The sequence below is a fragment of the Budorcas taxicolor genome, chromosome 4 (genome assembly GCF_023091745.1).
Source record: "Budorcas taxicolor isolate Tak-1 chromosome 4, Takin1.1, whole genome shotgun sequence".
NCBI lineage: Eukaryota > Metazoa > Chordata > Mammalia > Artiodactyla > Bovidae > Budorcas > Budorcas taxicolor.
Genome location: NC_068913.1, coordinates 89,373,259 through 89,394,986, shown reverse-complemented (window position 1 = coordinate 89,394,986; position 21,728 = coordinate 89,373,259).

Sequence of the window (21,728 nt, the reverse complement as noted above, 5' to 3'; positions counted from 1 at the left end):
ACTGGACTGAACTGAACTGAACTGATTTAATATCTATTTTATGAGCGCACACCTCATGCTACATGTTGGGGAAAATATAGAGTTCTCGTTAAACTTCAGTTCAGTTCAGTCACTTAGTGGTGTCTGACTCTTTGCAACCCCATGGACTGTAGTACACCAGGCCTTCCTGTCCATCACCAACTCCCGGAGTTTACCCAAACTCATGTCCATTGAGCCGATGATGCCATCCAACCATCTCGTCCTGTCATCCCCTTCTCCTCCTTCCTTCAATCTTTCCCAGCATCAGGGTCTTTTCAAATGAGTCAACTCTTTGCATCAGGTGGCTAAAGTATTGGAGTTTCAGCTTCAACATCAGTCCTTCCAATGAACACTCAGGTCTGATCTCCTTTAGGATGGACTGGTTGGATCTCCTAACCCTAATTGTTAAACTTAGATATGGATAAAGGATAGACTTTAATAAGATGACCTCACAGTGTAAGGTCAGGGCATGCCTCCCTGAGGAAATGAGTTAAAATTGAGGTTCTCCTGGGAAGTAGCCCCCTCCTCAGGAGCTTTCAAAAATCATCTCATTTACATAACAAAGGATATTTGGCACTGTTCTCAATTAGGAAATCCCAAGGATTTTAGGAACTCTGTGCCAGAAACTGAAAGGGAGACCAAATATATATTTCTTATTAGAAATCACAGCATCCCAGGACTTTTTGTTAACTGCTAGAGCATACCATAGTGTCTCCGTGCTTCCATGACACCATTCACCTCTGCCCCATGGGTTATACAGCTATGAATACCAGCTGTGTACAACAGCCAAGCTTGGAAACAATGATATTGAAAAACAGAGGAGGAATTCCATTGGGCAGAAGCACTGAGACTTGGCTCCAGAGTCTGGAAACTGTAGGCAGTGTGGGAGAAAAGCTTCCTTCTCCTCCTGGAAGTGAGGAGCCATGCAAGGGCGAGTGTAAATGGGAATGAATGAACAGAAATGCAGAAAGAGAGCAAATATTACTCTCTTCAGGACTTCAGAGATAAAAGGGTTGAGTGCAATAGAATGTTGATTTTAAAAATTAGCTTAAGGTTTGAGAGAGGCAGGAGTGAATTAAACATGTTTATAACTAGATAAGGAAGAGGCTGGAAGAAAGGGGACTGATCCCTGTGACCAAGACCAGTGGTGAAAGCATTTTCTCTAGAAAGAACAGATGTGTTCCCCACTAACATCAAAGGGGAGGAGTATAGATGAAGATAAATATTTTTGAAGTGAAGAATCAGGAATCTTTATCTTCTAGATATATTTCTACTATTGATTTCCTGAAACGATGCTTTATGGACACCGTGCTTTGCTACATACCACTCTGCTAAGAACAATAAACAAATCATCTTTAAAGAGACTATACAATGAAATACAAACAAACACCAAAATGGACTTTTTTCCTCATGTTGAGATATTGTTCCATCAAATATCCCATCTTACCTCCAAATATTCTCCTCCTTCAGCATATAAAGGCCTTCCAGAAGTCATCTAAAGCTGTGTGCTCTCCTTCTTTCCTCCTTTTCAGAGATAACCATCTCACTGGCTCATCTTCCAGCCACCCTTCAACCTACTGCAATTTGATTTCCATGTCCACATCGCCAGGAAAGCGCTCTCATGTGAGGTCGGTCATGACCTCCATTCAAGGACACATTCAAGGACTAATCCTCTTGTATCTCACTCTGCCCTTGACCCCATTCTCTCTCTATGCTTACTCTTCAGCCTCTCTGATGGATCCACCTCCGTCTCTTCCACATGTTCTTGTCCCATCTTCTCAACAAAAGCCAGTGTCCCCAGGAGTCCTGCTGTAGCTGCAATCTGGAACATTTTGCATATATTATGAGCATAATTCAAGTGAAGCAAGCTTGAAGAAAGAGACTGAAATGGTCAGGAAATAAATGCTAATGAAGAGATGATGAAGAGAGGGTCGTGTTGGAATGATGACAGTCCTGAGACCTTTTAATGAAATAAAGTAGATTTAAACTGAATAGAGACATGGGAAGGCAGGGTAATTTGCAGGGTCCCTGTGTGACTGAACAAGACTGTGGACAAGGCCATAGATTCTCAGGTCTGCCCATGTTGGATCAGAAGAGTCGATCAGGTTTCTTGGCACACTCAGGGTTTTGCCACAGTAGTCAGTAGGGACCCTGAACTCCCTCTGATAGCGACATTTTTTGGGTGATGAACTTTCAAGAATATGATGAAAGTTATGTTCTGTCTTCCTAGGGAACTCATACATGTCCATAGACATGAATTCAAGAAATTCACAGATCCTTACCCTCGATTATGGAAAGGGACTTCTCTGGTGATCCAGTGGCTAAGACTATGTGTTCCCAATGCAGGGAGCCCCGGGTTCGCACCTTGGTCAGGGAGCTAGATCCCACATGCTGCAACTAAAAAATGAGAAGTCTTGTGTGCCACAACTAAGACCTGGTGCCGTCAAATAAATAAAAGCTTCCCTCATAACTTTCCTGGTGGCTCAGACGGTAAAGCATCTGCCTACAATGCAGGAGATCCAGGTTCAATCCCTGGGTTGAGAAGCTCCTCTGGAGAAGGAAATGGCAACCCACTCCAGTATTCTTGCCTGGAAAATCCCGTGGACGCAGTAGCCTAGTAGGCTGCAGTCCACGGGGTCGCAAAGAGTTGGACATGACTGAGCAACTTCACTTTCACTTTTCACTTTCCACTTTCCCTCATAGCTCATTTGGTAAAGAATCTGCTTGCAATGGCGGAGACCCTAGTTCAATTCCTGGATTGGGATGATCCACTGGAGAAGGAATAAGCTACCCACTCCAGTATTCTTGGGCTTCCCTTGTGGAAAGACCTGGGCTCAATCCCTGGGTTGGGAAGATCCCCTGGAGAAGAGAAAGTCTACCCACTCCAGTATTCTGGCCTGGAGAATTCCATGGGCTGTGTAGTCCATGGGATCACAAAGAGTCAGACACGACTGAGTGACTTTCACTACTCACTTAAAATTTAAAAATCAATTATGGAAAGCACCAAGCTTTGCAAACAAGTAAGAACACCCTACCCATTAACCTATTTGTTTGTACTTTGGCCAGAAGCCTTCACTAAGTAAGTCAGTATAGTTCTTAATAATCAAGTTTTACAAAAACTGAACTTGATTATTTTTTATTTTTTCCAAGTACTATCCTATTCAGCTGCTCTACACTTACTGCTAAAAAGAGCACAAACAGGCATATGTTTGTCTTTTTTGTCTGAAATTTGTACACGTGACAACATCAATTCACAGTAGTTCATCCAGTTTCTCTTTTGCAACCAAATACGTGTGGAAAGCTCTCAATGTGACTGAAATACTGTTATATTATCCAAGAGGGGAAAAATGCATCTTGAAGTTTGTCAACAACAGGTTACTATAGATTTTTCTCACTTAGCAGAGAATGCTTTGGTGCAATACTTAGAAGTCATTGTCTTTATTAAAACATTCCCTGAACACTCATATCTTCTGTAAAAGTGGTCTGATAATGATGTGAGCTTACTTCTATTCCTATGGTATATATTCATCTAACCCATTGAAAGCTAATTTTTGAGTATTCAATAAAATACTCAGTTCTATGCTAGATCTAGAGAATTGGTAAGATGAATAAGACAAAGTCTTCGTTAAAATTCTTATTTCAAAGGCCTGAGTCATTTGGCAGAGATAGACATGTCAATAGATTAAAGATATGGTATAATAATCAGTGGTCCTCAACCCTGACTTCATAATAGGATCCCCAGAGAGACTTCTCCAGAAATGATGATTCTGGTCCCTAACCAAGAGATACTGGTTTAACTGTTCTGAGATAGTGCCTGGACAACAGCATTTTTAAATAACACCCAGGTAAATGTAAAAACGTCTGTGATGAGGAAAATATAGAGTACTGTGGAAACATTTAGGGATTACATAGGACCTCAATTATATGTCTGAATTGATTCACTTAGTGAAAAAAGAATATCTAATTGAAATAGGGAGAAGGCTATCCCAAACAGATACATCAGTAACCTGCAAAGACATGAAAGTGGGAGGGTACAGGATGGGTTTATTTATTCCTTCACTCACCAAATACTTATTGAACACCTTTCTTAGAGCAGACACTATCCAAAGGCCCCAAGAGCTAGGTCATAGTAACCAGACAAATCATCCCAGCTCTTGACTCAGTGACAAGAGTCTGAGCGAATTCCAAGAGATGGTGAAGGCCAGGGAAGCCTCGTGTGCTGCAGTCCATGGGATCGCAAAGAGTTGGACACTATTTAGTGACTAAACAACAGTAAACAGCAATAGAAATATTAACATCATACTATTAATTGTAGAAATGATTGTTAAATTACAATTCTGAGAAATACTGTAAAGCAAGAACTAGGAGGGTAGACCCCACTCACTCCGGAGAAACCAGGAAAGTTTAACTGAAGAATTGTTATTTAGGCTGAAATTTGAAGGATGAGCAAGATGTAGTCAGCATAAGTAAGAATTCAATGCAAAAAAATCTGCTGGCAGAATAGCTGTGAAAATCCCTGATATAAATGCAGGGTCATTGAGTGGCCAAACACAATGAGTTAGGGGAGAGTGACTGGGGACTGTGAAGAAAGAGAACATTTCCTCCATGTGGCCAGACCACCCAGGACTTTGTGGACCATGCTCTTGAGCACATCACATCCTTTCTGCTCCTGTACACCATCAGCAACCCACTGGTTTATATCTCTTGGAGATTATCAAAACGTCTACACAAAGAATCTCAAGGTCCTAAAGAAGTTCTGTCTCTTCGTTAATGTCCAGAGATGCTAACTGACTTGTCCAAGTTTGCATCATTTAAAATCAATCTGAAGAGCTAAGTTTAGAACCCAAGTCTGGTGACTCCAAACCTGAGCCCGCTTCCATCACATCACAGAAAATGTTTTATGAGATGTTGTGTTTTATGCAACTGAGATTGTGCTGATATGTCTAGAGTCACTTGTCTAAGTTTTATGACAGTACAAAGATGTCAGGACCACTTGGTCGTTTGTTGTTTGTTTTTGTAAGAATAATAAAATCAAAAGATGGAAGGGCAGTCTTTTCAGGCCACACAGCGGTGGCTAGGGAGAACTGTCTAGATGACAGGAAACTATGAAGATAGATCTTTGTTTAGAGACGGAGGGATGTTATTTACTCAGTAAATGTGTCCAAGAAGAAATGAAACCTACACTCTCTAGGATGAAATGTGAAGAAAAGAGAGGCTTCTCACTACCCGCATTCTACTGATGTAAAAAAAGAGCTCTGGTTTGTCAAACAGAATCCAAGGAACCTGCGGGAGCTCAGAGAAAGCAGCCGACATATCTGGGAGTTCTTTGCCCTGCTCAAAGCTCTCACGCTTCGTGTATCCAGCCAGGAAGAAAGCTGTGTCTGCTAAAATTGCCTCCACACGCAGAGCATGCTAACTGGCTGCCATTTTGCTGGTGGGACCACTTCCCTCCAGTGACACCCCCAAAGAAACCACAGAGTATCTGCCTGGGTGGAAAAGATTCGCAGTAAAGAAGAAACATATAGCAAGTTATCCTTTTTGGCACTTTTCCTCCAGACCGGATAAACTAAAGCAGCTATCACCACAAAATGATTCAGAGAGAAATGTTCCCTATTGATAGGAACCTGGGACACAAACTATATATTTAAATAAGTAAACCACTAACTAGTTAGAACTAAATGCCAGGAAATGTAACATCTGATGACTCGCTAGAAATGTCAATTATTTCGTATATCTCTCAGTCTGTATCCTGAATTTACAATAATATAATATATACATATTTCAGAGAATAGAAGCCAGATTGTTTTGAATTTGGGTGAGCCTTTCAATTGCTTGAATACATTCAAGGGTTTTATAAATTCATGATTATCTCATTAGGTCAGTATCATTAGGAAACGAAATAGCCAAAAAAGTGAATTTCTGATCACTGAAAGCAAAAACTTGAAATGTCAACATATATGTTCCTTTATTTTCACATTTACCATCCTTTGTATATTTCTTCTTCTTTTTACCCTGTCCCTCAAGGCAGACTCCCCACAGCTCTTTGTTTCTCAGATCCTTTATCCAATCTGTCTTCTGGTTTGATAGATTCCACCTCCTCAAAGTTCACGTATCTAGTTTTGATTCCTATTTTCCCTTCCCATTGTTGGTGTCAGAGTTTATATATCCCGTGAATTATTGCAAAATGTTTTAAACTCTTTACAGGGTTGTCTGCTTCCAACTCAACATTAACTCTATTGCCAGATTAGGTGCCATCTACCAATGACAACCCAGCACCTGGGGCCAGGCTTACTATGCTTGGTGAATTTCCAACATTATGGAATCGACCTTCCTAAGGTGGATGTCCAAAATCAACCTTTCTGGTGCTTGGTAGCAAGGGCACAGGCGTGAGCCCAGGGCTCTGTGAATTAGGTTCACCCATGCAATACTTGGATTCCAAAGAGGGTGACGGGGGAAGAGACTCTGTGTGAATTCCATTTCTCTAGTAGATGTTAAGGCCAAAAATCTTCAGTTTCCAGTAGCAGCAGCAACTCATGTGGTTATCTCCTGGGGAGCCAGTTTTGTGTGTGATGCCAAGTGTCATTCTTCAAAGTACTCTTGAGCCTATTTCTTCACCTCTCCAGGGGTCCCATGCATCATCCAGTATCCTGTAAGTATCCTGCCAGGACTCACTGCCCAGATGCCCCAAGCCTGGCTGCACATAGGGATACAGGTCTGAGGGTCTTGCAGCAAACCACCCATGCAGGGCTTGTTGTGTTTTCAATTTCTACAGTGGTATTTTTACAGAATTCTCAAGAGAGCTCCCAAAGAGTTCATTTGAGCATCTGCAAAGATTTCAGTCTGAAATTATTTGAGTTGAATGATTCTATCATTGGAATTTCAGTCTGTTTTCTCCTTTTCATTCCCTGTTCCTTTTAAGTTGAGTGACATGGGCAGAGCAGTTTCCTCTCTAAACTGCTGGTGGCTCAGGGATTTCATAGATCGCCTCACTCAGATTCTCCTGTAGGGACTAGTTTCAAAGCACTGGCCCTAGTTGATGACCACATTCACTGGCCATCTGAGTCTGTCTACCTCCCTGAAGTAGCTGCATCCTACTGTTGCTGTGATAAATACTGACCCTTGAGAAAGGAACACTGTGTTCAGGTCCTAGATCATCTGGGAGAAATGATCAGAATGGCAATCTCTGGACGAAGTCAGTGTTGTAGAAGGTTTTTTTTTTTTGCTACAAAAAGTAGATTATTCTGTTTGTTTTACATAACAATGGGATGCTATGTTACAGTGGAATGCAGAGGTAAGAAAAGCATTGTCTTAGGGTGTCTATAGCTTAAGTTAGCTTTCATCCATGGAAGTTCAGTGGCTCATCTCTGACACCAGGATTTGAATTAGAAGATGCAAGTGTCCAACTTCAATTTGGTTTCTAAAACATGTAGTTAAAGCAATTAATGCTGCAATAATAAATGCATCTTTAAGTATGTCCTTCAAGCACAGCTCTTGGGAGATTCATGTCATATTCCAGAGATTACTTAGCTACAGTGTACAATAAACAGTGCTCCTCCTGGGATACGAGGATGCTTTGACCCTCAATTAGATATGTCTTTGATTTTTTTTTAATTAATGGGGCAGATTTGTGCTGTAAGGCATCCTTGTTTTTTGTTGTTGTTTAGTCACTAAGTCATGTCCAACTCTTTGTGATCTCTTGGACTGTAGCCCTCTGTCCTTGGAATTGCCCAGGCAAGAATACTGGAGCGGGTTGCCATTTCCTTCTTCAGGGTATCTTTCCAACCCAGGGATTGAACTTGCATCTCCTGTGTCTCCTGCATCTCCTTCACTGGCAGACGGGTTCTTTACCACTAAGCCCCAGGGAGGCTTGAGGCATCCGTGCTTCCTGTGATACGTAGCTGGCTAGGTTTAGACTGATCCTGTGCTATGGGTTACAGGATAGAATTTTGATTGGAAGAATCACAAACAGGATCACATGCATGCCTTTAATTCTATTGGTATATTGAGTCTGTTGCAAATATTTAAATATCAGGAGATTTCACATAAAAGAATATGTATCTGACATTTTTTTTTTGAAAGAGCTAAAAAAAAAAAAATCAGAAAGCTTGAAATTCATCATGTCTCATGGCAGCTGGGTCTGAGGATGGCTGCCTCCTTCAGAGGACCAGCTACTTTCGCTTTTACCAAGGTCCCCAGCCTGCCTTTCCCTTTCATATCTAACTGTCTGGTGTTGGAAAGCATTTGGGTTTGCAATCCCTGCTTACAGGCTGTTTTATTTATTATCCATGGAAAGACATTGGCCTTAATTAAATTACTTCCATCCAGTGGTCCTCTCTGATGGAAGAGGTACAGATTTCCCAGTTATTTTAACCAGAAATGCATTTTATACTCTTAATGGGATTAAACCCTGTAGCTTGTGAATCAGCAAGTCTATTAGGTTCATAGAGAAGATCTGTCTATATCAAAGACATTCTTGTAACTCAACTAATTTTTGACACTCAGAAGATAGAGTACTTCAAATGATTAAAATAATTAGTAAAATTCTTCATCTTAAGATTCTGTGGGCTCTCAGGATTTCTAAAGTCCTCTATATTGTGACTAATCCACCCATGTCAGCCTCCACTCCTTTTGCCATGTCATCCCTCCAAGCAGGACAGTCTCCTCGGGCCCTCTAAATATTCAGAATCTTTCTTTTTAGACTCAGTTTAATTCTCAGCTCATGCCCTGGCTAAGGGGACAACATGATTCAATTTGTCTGTGACAATCCCAGAGGAATTATTAACAGCATTTCTATTGTTCTCAAAAGTGTCCATGTTTGAGTCCTACCCCTGGCAGCCTCAGTCCATAGTGATACCTGTGTTTCTATGATCATCACACAGAAGGGCCCATGTTCTAGAGTTTAGCAATTACAATTTTCTTATTACATAGCAGATTCTTTGAGTAGAAAGATTTTTTTTTATCAACATCAAATATAATGGGCAAAAATAAGAATACACAAAGAAGCTATACAAAAAAGATCTTAGTGACCCAGATAACCACGATAGTGTGATCACTCACCTAGAGCCAGAAATCCTGGAATGCGAAGTCAAGTGGGCCTTAGGAAGCATAACTGTGAACAAAGCTACTGCAGGTGATGGAATTCCAGCTGAGTTATTTCAAATCATAAAAGATGATGCTGTGAAAGTGCTGCCTCAATATACCAGCAAATTTATAAAACTCAGCAGTGGCCACAAGACTGGAAAAGGCCAGCTTTCATTTCATCTCCAAAGAAAAGCAATGTCAAAGAATGTTCAAACTACTGCACAATTGCACTCATCTCACACACTAGCAAAGTAATGCTCAAAATTCTCCAAGCTAGGCTTTAGTAGTACGTGAATTGAAAACTTCCAGATGTTCAAGCTGGATTTAGAAAAGGCAGAGGAACCAGAGATCAAATTACCACCATTGGTTGGATCATTGAAAAAGCAAGACAGTTCCAGAAAAACATGTACTTCTGCTTTACTGACTATGCCAAAGCCTTTGACTGTGTGGATCACAATAAACTGTGGAAAATTCTGAAAGAGATGGGCATACCAGATCACCTGACCTGCCTCCTAAGAAATCTGTATGCAGGTCAAGAAGCATCAGTTAGAACTGGACATGGAACAACAGACTGGTTCCAAACAGGAAAAGGAGTACGTCAAGGCTAAATATTGTCACCCTGCTTATTTAACTTATATGCAGAGTACATCATAAGAAATGCTGGGCTGGAAGAAGCACAAGCTGTAATCAAGATTGCTGGGAGAAATATCAATAAACTCAGATATGCAGATGACACTACCCTTATGGCAGAAAGCAAAGAAGAACTCAAGAGCCTCTTGATGAAAGTGAAAGAGGAGAGTGAAAAAGTTGGCTTAAAGCTCAACATTCAGAAAACGAAGATCATGGCATCTGGTCCCATCACTTCATGGCAAATAGATGGGGAAACAGTGGAAACAGTGACAGACTTTATTTTTTGGGGCTTCAAAATCACTTCAGATGTTGACTGTAGCCTTGAAATTAAAAGATGCTTACTCCTTGGAAGAAAAGTTATGACCAACCTAGACAGCATATTCAAAAGCAGAGACATTACTTTGCCAACAAAGGTCCATCTAGTCAAAGCTATGGTTTTTCCGGTAGTCATGTATGGATGTGAGAGTTGGACTATAAAGAAAGCTGAGCGCTGAAGAATAGATGTTTTTGAACTGTGGTGTTAAAGAAGACTCTTGAGAGTCTGTTAGACAGCAAGGAGATCCAACCAGTCTATCTTAAAAAGTAAATCAGTCCTGAATATTTATTGGAAGGACTGGTGCTAAAGCTGAACCTCCCAACACTTTGGCCACCTGAAGCAAAGAACTGACTCATTTGTGAGATGGATGAAACTGGAGCCGATTATACAGAGTGAAGTAAGCCAGAAAGAAAAACACCAATACAGTATACTAACACATATATATGGAATTTAGAAAGATGGCAATGACGACCCTGTATGCAAGACAGGAAAAAAGACACAGCTGTGTATAACGGACTTTTGGACTCAGAGGGAGAGGGAGAGGGTAGGATGATATGGGAGAATGGCATTCTATCATGTATACTATCATGTAAGAATTGAATCGCCAGTCTATGTCTGACGCAGGATACAGCATGCTTGGGGCTGGTGCATGGGGATGACCCACAGAGATGTTATGGGGAGGGAGGTGGGAGGGGGGTTCATGTTTGGGAACACAGGTAAGAATTAAAGATTTTAAAATTAAAAAAACAAAAAACTTAATAAAAAAAAATAAAAATAAAATTTAAAAAAAGAAAATGAAAAGACCCTGATGCTGGGAAAGATTGAAGGCTGGAGGAGAAGGGGACAACAGAGGATGAGATGGTTGGATGACATCACTGACTCAATGGACATGAGTTTTAGTAAACTCTGGGAGTTCGTTATGGACAGGAAGACCTGGTGTGTTGCAGTCCATGGAGTCGCAAAGAGTCAGATGCAGTTGAGTGACTGAACTGAGCTGAATATTCTATTGTTTTTATGTGCCATATCTGCTTTATCTGTTCCCCTGTTGATGGACACTTAGGTTGTTTTCATAACTTGGCATTATGAATAATGCTGCTGTGAGCATTGGGGTACCTGTGTCTTTTTGAATTAGTGTTTTTGTTTTTTCAGATATACACACAGGAGTCAAATTGCTGGGTCATATGGTAGTTCTATTTTTAGAGAGTAGGTTTGCTTTTGTCTGATTTTTTTCATGCTTCTAAGTTAGTCTTGACTAATTGTTCCTTTTACCCAAGTTCAAAGTACACATTCCCAGACCAAGCACGGGCTGCTATATAATTAGTGAAAACATATGACACAGAAGTCAATCCTGAGAAACAGTTCTCTCAATGTCTATGAAAACATCTTCCAGATGAGTGTTCACAGCAAGTGCTTGAATATATAAGAAGATGAATGATTCTGTGTAAAATTATCTTAAAATTTCCTTTATATTATTTAGACTGGATTTCTTGATAACACTAGATTGTGCTATTTTAGGTAGCGATTAGGTATTATTAGGTACCTATTTTAAGTAGCAAATCACTTGACTACTTATTTAGGTTGATTTTGGATAGTTTCTTTTATTTTTTAATGATATTTTTTGTTTTGTCTTTAGGAAAAACATAGCCTCAAAGGTTAGAAATCTCTAGATTTTTCTAGAAATTTCTGAGGCTTCAACATTTTTTCAAAGGAAAAAGTGAACATGTGTTCTGAAAAGAAACTCTAAATCGGGACTGGAGATATAGAATTGAGATATAGAATATAATAGCTAGAAGAGATATGAGATCATGTAATATAAACCTTTGATTTTTAAAGGGTGAATAATGAAGCCTGCAAGTCTAAGTTTACTTATTTGGAGGCTGCCCACAGAGAATTCGTTAGGCAATGAGGAAGGATGAGAGGCTCTAGCCACAGTCATCTGGGGCTCCCCACGTGGCTCAAGCGGTAAAGAATCCACCTGCCAGTGTAGGAGTCGCAGGAGACTCGGGTTCAATCCCTGGGTCAGGAAGATCTCCTAGAGGAGGAAATGGCAACCAATTACAGTATTCTTGCCTGGGGAATCCCATGGACAGAGCAGCCTTGAGGGGTGCAATCCTTAGGATCACTGAGAGTGAGACACGACTGAGCATTCACACACAGCCAGTCACGAAAGAGTTGACAAATGGAAGGAACTTTCAAACTTGTAGTAACTACGGAGGTACAATACATATTTAGTAAGCAACTGGAGTGCTTCTCTCAATATGAAAAAGTTGACCCATCAGCTGTCTCAATGACATATTAACTAAGCCAACAGGGAAAATTTAAAGAGCAAAGGTAAAATGTAAGGAGTCATCATGAAGCTGTCAGACCAAGACAGCACTAGTCTTTTATAAAAGCATGGATAGGGGACTGGCAGATGGCTGCCTTGGATCCTTTAGATATGGAGTGAGGCTTGACATTGAAAGAGATTAAATTGACCATTAAAAGACAAAATTTATATACATCCAAAGTTTAGAATGATGCTCCAAGTAGCATGAAATCAGATGCAGAGCCTTGAAGGTGTAAGAGACCATGGGTTCTATTCCCAGTTTTTAAAGGAATCTCCACAGTGTTCTCCTGTACCACTTTGCATTGCCACCAACAGTGTAAGAGGGTTCCCTTTTCTCCACACCTCCAGAATTTATTGTTTGTAGACTTTTTAATGATGACCATTCTGACAGGCAAGAGATGACACCTTATTGTGGTTTTGATTTGCATTTTTCTTGAATAATGAGTGATGTTGAACATCTTTTCATTGACCCAGCAATCCCACTTCTGGGCATATACCCCAAGAAAACCAAAACTGAAAGAGACGAATGGATCAGGAAGTTGTGGTAAATATACACAATAGAATATTACTCAGCTATAAAAAGGAATGCATTTGACCCAGGTGTAATGAGGTGGATGAAACTGGAACCTAGTATATAGAGAGATGCAGGTCAGAAAGAGAAAGACAAATACTGTATATTAACACATATTTATGGAATTTAGAAAGACAATAACAATGATTCTACGTGTAGGGCAGGAAGGAGATACAGATGTAAAGAATGGACTTTTAGACTCAGTTGGAGAAGGTGAGGGTGGAATGATTTGAGAGACTAGCATTGAAACATGTACATTATCATAAGTAAAACAGATGACCAGTGCAAGTTTGATGCATGAAGCAGGGCACTCAAAGCCGGTGCTCTGGGACAACCCAGAGGGATGGGGTGAGGAGGGAGGTGGGAGGGGGGTTCAGGATGGGGGAACACTGTGCACCCATGGCTGATTCATGTCGATGTATGGCAAAAACCATCACAATATTGTAAAGTAATTATCTTCCAAGTAAAATAGATAAGTTAATTTAAAAAAGAAAGGGAATATGGGTTTTATGGGGAGAGAAGAGACTGCAGATAATTTGTTGGGAAACTACTTTACAGAAAATCATCAAAGATGAAACAGGACAGTGTGGAAAGAGGCTGAAAACAGACTGGCATTCTATTCTGTAAGGCCTTTCAAATTATGTATGGATATTGGACATTTTTTTCCATAGTGAAGAGGCACTGATATGTCCAAACAGGAGAAAAATGTGGTCAGATTCTTTGGGGAAGATCTCTTTGGTGTCATTGTGGAGGATGTATCATCGGAGAAGGTGTTAGGAATGGAGACATAGACCAGTTATGAGGCCAGTAATAGTAAGGGAAGGCGAGTCTGAACAAAGAACAGTGGTCATGGAGATGAGGAAGACATGAGATTTGAGAGCATTGCAGGGATAAAGAGAAGAGGCTCCATGATGGACGAAGTGGGGAGTGGGGATGAAGAATAAAACTGACATAATGTCCAGATCCTGGTTAATGGGGACCTGGAGCCTTCTTGATGCCATGACAAAGAGACCCTATGTTCTAGTTTGCTTGGGACTCTCCTAGTTTTAGTACTGAAAGTCTCATGTCACAGAAGACTCTCAGTCCTGGGAAAACTGGTACAATTTGTCACCTTAGTTATGAGCCTGATATGCTGGCCCCTCAGGTCACCACAGACATCTTCATGGCCACTAAACTGCCACTCTACCCTCAGTCTCTGCCAGGTTTTCTAAATTAATGTATTCGTGTCACACTCAGAGTTCCTGATCCAGGAACGGCTTACTCATCTGGGCAGGACAGCTGCCTCACTCATGGACGAACTGGCTGTAGACCCTCCTTTCAGTGGCTGCACCCTGTTTACCACATTCCCAATAGAAAACACGGCAGGACTCTCGGAAGTGACTCTGGCCCCTGTGTCTGCAGGTGGCCTCAGTCTTGCAGCCCTGTGCTCTGTGCCTTCCTCACTGTGTATGTGGATGCTCAGTTGCTCAGTCATGTCCGACTCCCTGTGACCCCATGGATTAAAGCCTGCCCTGCTCCTCTGTCCATGGGATTGTCTAGGCAAGATACTGGAATGGGCTGCCAACCCTCCTTCAGGAGATCTTCCCAACCAAGGACCGAACCCGCATCTCCTGCATTGGCAGATGGATTCTTTACTTCTGCCCAATTATGGTACCCAATTATGCTGTCTGTGGGAAGTCAGATTAGTGGTGACTTGGGGGCGGGGGAAGCACCAGCTCTGGAATCACACAGATCTGGATCTGAACTTCATATGAGTGACCTCAAGCAATTTACTTAACCTCCTGGAGCTTCATCTGTAACAGTGAGACTATTGTTGGAAATCAAAGGCATGACAAAATACAAAATACCAGCCATCAGTAATTTGATTTCTTTTTCCTTGGTCTTTATAATTTCAGGTGATGTCTCCCCCTGAGGAGAGAGGCTGAGGTTCAGTTCACACTGTCAGCCTTGGTGCTTCCTGGCCAAGCTTCTCTATTTTCCCAATAGAGAATTTCTACTGAAATCACTGAGTGGCTGATGTTGAATCTGTCCAAGAGGTAACATCCCTACAGGAGTAAAGAAAAGAATGAAAAGCCTGGAGGAAATATGTTAGGAGTTTCCAGTAGCATTAGGTTCACACTGACTCCACATGTGATTTTCTGGATGTCTATTTATAGAGTCACACCTAGGCATTCACACATGTTTAATATTGATAACATTTCCTTTATAGAAAACATTAGCATTTCTAATTCTTAAATAATGATTGATGAATAATCCATTTTTCTTTGGCGAAATCAGTGACACAATAATAACTAATGCTTCTTATCCAGACAAATGCATATTTTGAGGTATAGAACTGATTGGTGAAGTTGAAAGTAACTTACACCTTAAAAAACACCATTTATGTCCTTTTTACCATTTATGCAGCCAAGCAGTAGAAAAGTAGACATATTCATATGTGCAATCTAAATTTCTGTGAAGGACAATTTCAACAATTTTATAGGAAATGTGATTTTGTGCTCAAAGACACAGGAAAATGCCATCCTGATTGTCAACAAGGCAAAAGTCATTGCTATTAACTGTATATCAGTAAGTGAGATGTCAATATTGAACCAGATTCTAGAATGGAGACATTCTAGAAAGGGAGACAGTTGAGTAGGCCTGAGTTCATGACAGTATCCAAAAGCTACTTTCTAGTGCAAGAGTGTCAACTTGAAGGAAGGTACTTGGAGAAGGGAACTTGCTGAGTACATTATCAATTATTTTGAATAAAAATGTGGAGGACACTATCATTAAATATGTTTATAGCATGCATATGATAAATAGCCCAAGTCATGGCAATTTAAAGTACGTGTAAAAATCTAACAAGATGGAAATTAGTAGGGAAAATTTACCATGTTTATTAAGATGACAAGCTAGAGATTACTTAGCTACAGCACATATGCAACTTTATGGCATAGCAAGTTCAAAATATTACAGCAATGTTATGGAGCAAATGTAGCTGGCATTGCTCTAGGAACCACATCTAGAACGAGGGAGGTGATATTCCAGCTCTGCTTCTGTGTGCCCAGCAGCATATGCAATAGAGCATGAAACTCATGCCCTAGCCAGGGCTATAGAATAGCAAAAAAACTCCATGTCCTTAGTTTAAGATGAACTCCCAGGACAGCAAAGAAACTTAAAATCTGAGACATGAGATAGAGTTGAAACAAATGGGTAAGGGAAGAGTTCAAATATTTAAAGGCTGTCATATAGAGGAGTAGCTTGATTTTCCCCTTAGTGGCCCCCCAAAGCAGAATTCAAACAGTAAATGGAAGCTACAGGAAGGCAAATTTTGGCTCAATGTCTAAGGCGAGAAATCTAAGAAGAGTGGGGCTATTTAAATATAGAATGAAGGGTGAATCATCCATCTTTAGAGGCATTCAAGAATGGGCTGGGAAAGAACGGGTTTTTTGTTTGTTTGTTTGTTTGTTTTGGCACTAATATTACTTGTGGGACTAGAAGAATACTTGTGGGACTAGAAGAATTTTCCCAACCAGAGATGCTATAATTCTCTAAAAGTAGAGAAAAACACATTTGATCAAGACTTTCGCTGTGAAATGTTATAATTTATTTTGGGGACTATGAAAATGGAGATTATTATGAAAGACAACAGAGTACTCAGCATTAATTGCTCTCCAATAGCACTTGTCTTATGCCCTACAAAGCCACCAGGAGTTCTTGGCTATGTACACACTGCCTTCCCCATTGGATAGCAGGTCCCTTGTGAAAACACAGTCTCTCATTCACGTCAATGTAGTCACTACAAGAGTCCATTTTATCAGCCCCATTTCTTTAAAACCTCCTAGAATTCAAGCCATTCCTCATCCCTATTATTTTGTATTATGTTTATCCAGGTCAAAAGTGTTAATTAAGCCAAACCCTCATGGTTCGTCCTCTAATGTGGTTTAACTCTGCTTCTGCTGCTGCTGCTGCTAAGTCGCTGCAGTTGTGTCCGACTCTGTGTGACCGCATAGACAGCAGCCCACCAGGCTCCCCTGTCCCTGGGATTCTCCAGGCAAGAACACTGGAATGGGTTGCCATTGCCTTCTCTGGTTTAACTCTACAGTCTTACAAACGAAGAAGAGAATGTTGTTCTGAAAATGTACCTCTGTGTCTTTGAAAAATGGAGAAAGCCTAAATAACTTATCTTCTATTTCTTTGCACTGATCACTGGGGAAGGCTTTCTTATTCTTTGGAACTGTGCATTCAAATGGGTATATCACTGCAAAATCATTGCAGATGGTGACTGAAGCCATGAAATTAAAAGATGCTTACTCCTTGGAAGGAAAGTTAGAGACGTTACTTTGCCAACAAAGGTCTGTCTAGTCAAGGCTATGGTTTTTCCAGTAGTCATGTATGGATGTGAGAGTTGGACTATAAAGAAAGCTGAACACCAAAGAATTGATGCTTTTGAACTGTGGTATTGGAAGGACTGATGTTGAAGCTGAAACTCCAATACTTTTGGCCACCTGATGTGAACTGACTCACTGGAAAAGATCCTGATGCCTGAAAGATTGAGTACAGGAGGAGAAGAGGATGACAGAGGATGAGATGGTTGGATGGCATCACTGACTCAATGGACATGAGTCTGAGTAAACTCCAGGAGTTGGTGATGGACAGGGAGGCCTGATGTGCTGCAGTCCTTGGGGTCACAAAGAGTTGGGCATGACTGAGTGACTGAACTGAACTGAAATAACTTATCAGAATAAACATTGGTATGTTTCTTCATAAGGCTGTAAGTAGTCACAAGGCACATACTTCCTTCCCCTAAGCAATAAGTTTCCTCTATAAGTAACTATTTGGACCAAAAGCCAGCAAATTCAAATAGTAATGGAGAAGTCAAGTGGTAAAGAGCAATGACTGCTGTAGCTATGCCAACAGAAATTTACTGCAGGAGGGCACCCTGGCTGACTTTCTGTATTCATGTTAATGACACACTTAGGTAAAAATCAGGTAAAAAATGAAATACTCCACACTTAGGTAAAAATTAATTTCTAAAGAAGATGGGTCAGCTTGACAGTAAGCTGGATTGTGTCAATGCCACTCACTACACTTAAAATGAAATCGCTGTTAGAAACTTTATCTTTTCATTGTCATCAAGGCCAGGAGATGTATCAAGCTCAAATGGACAATATATTTGGAGGCAAAAATGAAGGGAGAAATATCAACATTTTTCCCAAGAGAGAAAACTGAACCCATTTGTCTATGAGCAACAAAACTGAATTCATAGCAGCACTGAGATCCCAAGGGGAAAAATTTGACCTTTCTTGTTGCTTTAAATTGGTCTTTCTGTGGCTGTTGCTGCTGCTAAGTCGCTTCAGTCATGTCCGACTCTGTGCGGCCCCATAGATGGCAGCCCACCAGGCTCCCCCATTCCTGGGATTCTCCAGGCAAGAACACTGGAGTGGGTTGCCATTTCCTTCTCCAATGCATGAAAGTGAGAAGTGAAAGTGAAGTTGCTCAGTTGTGTCCGACTCTTAGCGACCCCATAGTTTCTCTGGCTTTACCCAAAAGCAGTTTCTGATTGCCTACTTGAACCCTATGAAATCATTATAACTTCACAAAAGGAGCGGACGCTTGGATCAGCCAGGGTCATAGCGTGGTTCTATGTGATTTATGTCTTTGGATCTTCACCTTCCATTTTTTTGGAGTCCTAGAGTTATAGCAATCCTCTCAGAGCACCTCAAACTCTGATCTGCCTTCCACTCAGGGACTGACAAGAAAGGCTACATCTGGGAGTGCTGGTTTACCTCTGAATTCCCTGGAAGTTCTCGAGAGGAGTCCCACACTGTCTCCTATGTGAAGGCTGCTGAAATAGGACCATTACATAATGTAACAAGGCAGAGTGGTGATGGACAAGCAGGGAGCAGGACGACTCAGAGTTCTAGACATTTTTGAGTAGCTTGATTAGGTTTCCTTTTCTAACAATGGGCTAAGTATTCTGGTATGTCTTTTCTCTTCCCCTCTTTCCAGCATCCCCAGCCTCCTCCCTCCATCCCTGAATTTTCCCCTCTCATCCCCAGAGAACTCAAGATAAAGACATAGTCAAGCTTGGTCAAGAGGAAAAAACATCCCATCCACCCCAGTGGCGGGTGTGACTGGTCGTGTCTAAGCAGAATACTGAAGTGTTCAGGCAGCTGCTGTTCTTGCCAAAAATAGATCCTCCTCTTGTGGAATTTGCTTTGCTTCTCAGTTCATGGGAGTTCAGGTCACCACCTCATGGGACACAGTTCAATCTTCATCTGTTCAGTCAGTCATTTACTTCATGGTATTAGAGGAATGATTATTGAGGTTGTGGTTAATAATGAATGATACCATTTTAGGAGTCCAGGGAGTGGTTCATGAACCTGGAGTCTCCAGGGCAGATTACGTTACCCTGGATAATGCCTTTATCCTTTAGTTTAGAAAATGAAAATCAAAACTGATACAGTTAATTGATGTGGGCCTGGAAATTTCACTTTTATCAAGACAATTCATCACCTTAAAGAATAGAAAAGTAAGCATGAAGAAATAAAAAATGCTGAAAAGTGTCAAAGTAAATGACTACTGGATGCCAATTAGGAGGGGAAAAATTATCTTAGTTTTCACAGGAGAAGGCAATGGCACCCCACTCCAGTACTCTTGCCTGGAAAATCCCATGGACGGAGGAGCCTGGTAGGCTGCAGTCCATGGGGTCGCTCAGTCGTGTCCGACTGAGTGACTTCACTTTGACTTTTCACTTTCATGCATTGGAGAAGGAAATGGCAACCCACTCCAGTATTCTTGCCTAGAGAATCCCAGGGATGGGGGAGCCTGGTGGGCTGCCATCTATGGGGTCACACAGAGTTGGACACGACTGAAGTGACTTAGCAGCAGCAGCAGCAGCAAAAAGGTTTTAGCGCACAGCTCACATACGGAACTCAGGGAGTAAACACTTCACACTGCAGTGTCTGGAAATGATAGAATTTATGACAATAACTAGAATATATAAATGGGATGCATGATAAGTGAGTTTCAGAAAGAGGAACTAGTCAAGGCACAGAAGCAAATGACTGTGAAGAGAAAATACTTGCATACCTGCCTCGATAGTCTAAGAAAGAGCAGTCAAGTAAAACTGGCATGCACTTTGAACTCAACAAATTTTAAGAATTAAAACGGGCACTCATAATTGAAGGAAATGCAATATTTTTATATACAAGTATGCATGACTTCATTCACCAGCAATAACAGCATGTTGATTCTTTTTCCTTAGTCAAAGCATACACTAAGCATATATACTTTTTATCTAAGTATTTATGGGTACATTTGCAATGGAGAAATATTCCCCTGTTGAACACACCATATGTATTTTTTCTTTGAAAATCTAAATACTTAATTGAAGAACTGCTCCTGTAATCCATACTATGTAAGCAATGAGGTTAATGGGTTCCTATTTATCTGCACTTATAGGCCAATATAGAGAAATTTTTCACTGAGTCAAGCGAAAGTCCCTTTGCTTGTCACTTTGCTAGGGACATAAGGGAAGTAAACTAATATCCCCGTTTATTCACAGAGTTAGCAAGTTTATTGAGGATTTGAGATTGATATGCATTATTAGAATAGTAATTAATGTCAGATTTTCTACTCACAAGCTAAAATGCATCTTACAGATACTATGTTAATGATTCTCAAATTTTAGTATGCAGGGAGCCAACACAAAATGACCCAATAGGGCAGGGACTCTGCAATCTTGTCAAGCACTCTGTTATTTGAATACAGTTGGCCGGAGGAGCTTCCCAGGTGAGTCCATGAGGACTCAGAAGTTGTCAGGATGGACTTATAGAAAGCAGAAGATTTGAGATGAGTGTACTAGGTCAAACTTCAAGGATGGTGGGATTTAAAGACAAAGAGGAAAGTATTTTCTTAGAAGAGGGAAAGGCCTGAAGAAGAGCACCAATTTGAGAGTAAATGTGGCATAATAAAGGGCCAACCAGAAAACAAGCCTGAGAGAAGTATGAATGTTGGCACTAAAAGCTGGTTTCCACTCCCCTTGCATCAGTTATCTACACAAACACAACTCAGGTGTCTAATGTCTTCATGAACATAACCAGAATATATACAGAAGGAATTTTTCTTTCTTTTTATGCCTGAACCCGATTTTCACATATGTGCTTAATTGCTTTGTCATGTCCAGCTCTTTGCAACCCCTTGGACTGTAGCCTGCCAGGCTCCTCTGTCCATGGAATTCTCCAGGCCAGAATATTGGAGTGGGTAGCCATTCCCTTCTCCAGAGGATCTTTCTGACCTAGGGATCGAAGCCAGGTCTCCTGCATTGCAAGCGGATTCTTTACCATCTGAGCCACCAGAGAAGCCTGATTTTCATGTGTTATGTCCAATTATAAGGCTTAGTGGACATTAAGAAAGGAAGCCCTAGAGCTACAATTGCTAAGCCAACCAAATTGTGTACCTCTAGACAAACGCTAGATTTGATGGGTTAGTGCTTAGTGTCAAATTAATAGTCATTATAGCAGAAAAATGGCATAGTACCCCACCAAAAAAGACAAAACCCACATCTTAGGTGCCAGAAATAACTGAATTTAAATCATTGTTATACCACTTACTAGCGAAGACATTAAAGTTGGCCTCTTTGGAATTTTAATTGTCAAATCTGTCTAAGAGAAATAATTATAAAAGCACATACAATTCCTATAACTTGTATTGGATTTTGAAGACTGAATGAGATGGTCAGTCTGACAAAGTAGCTGGCAGTGAATGAATGAACAATATTTGTAATATTTTCTATTTAT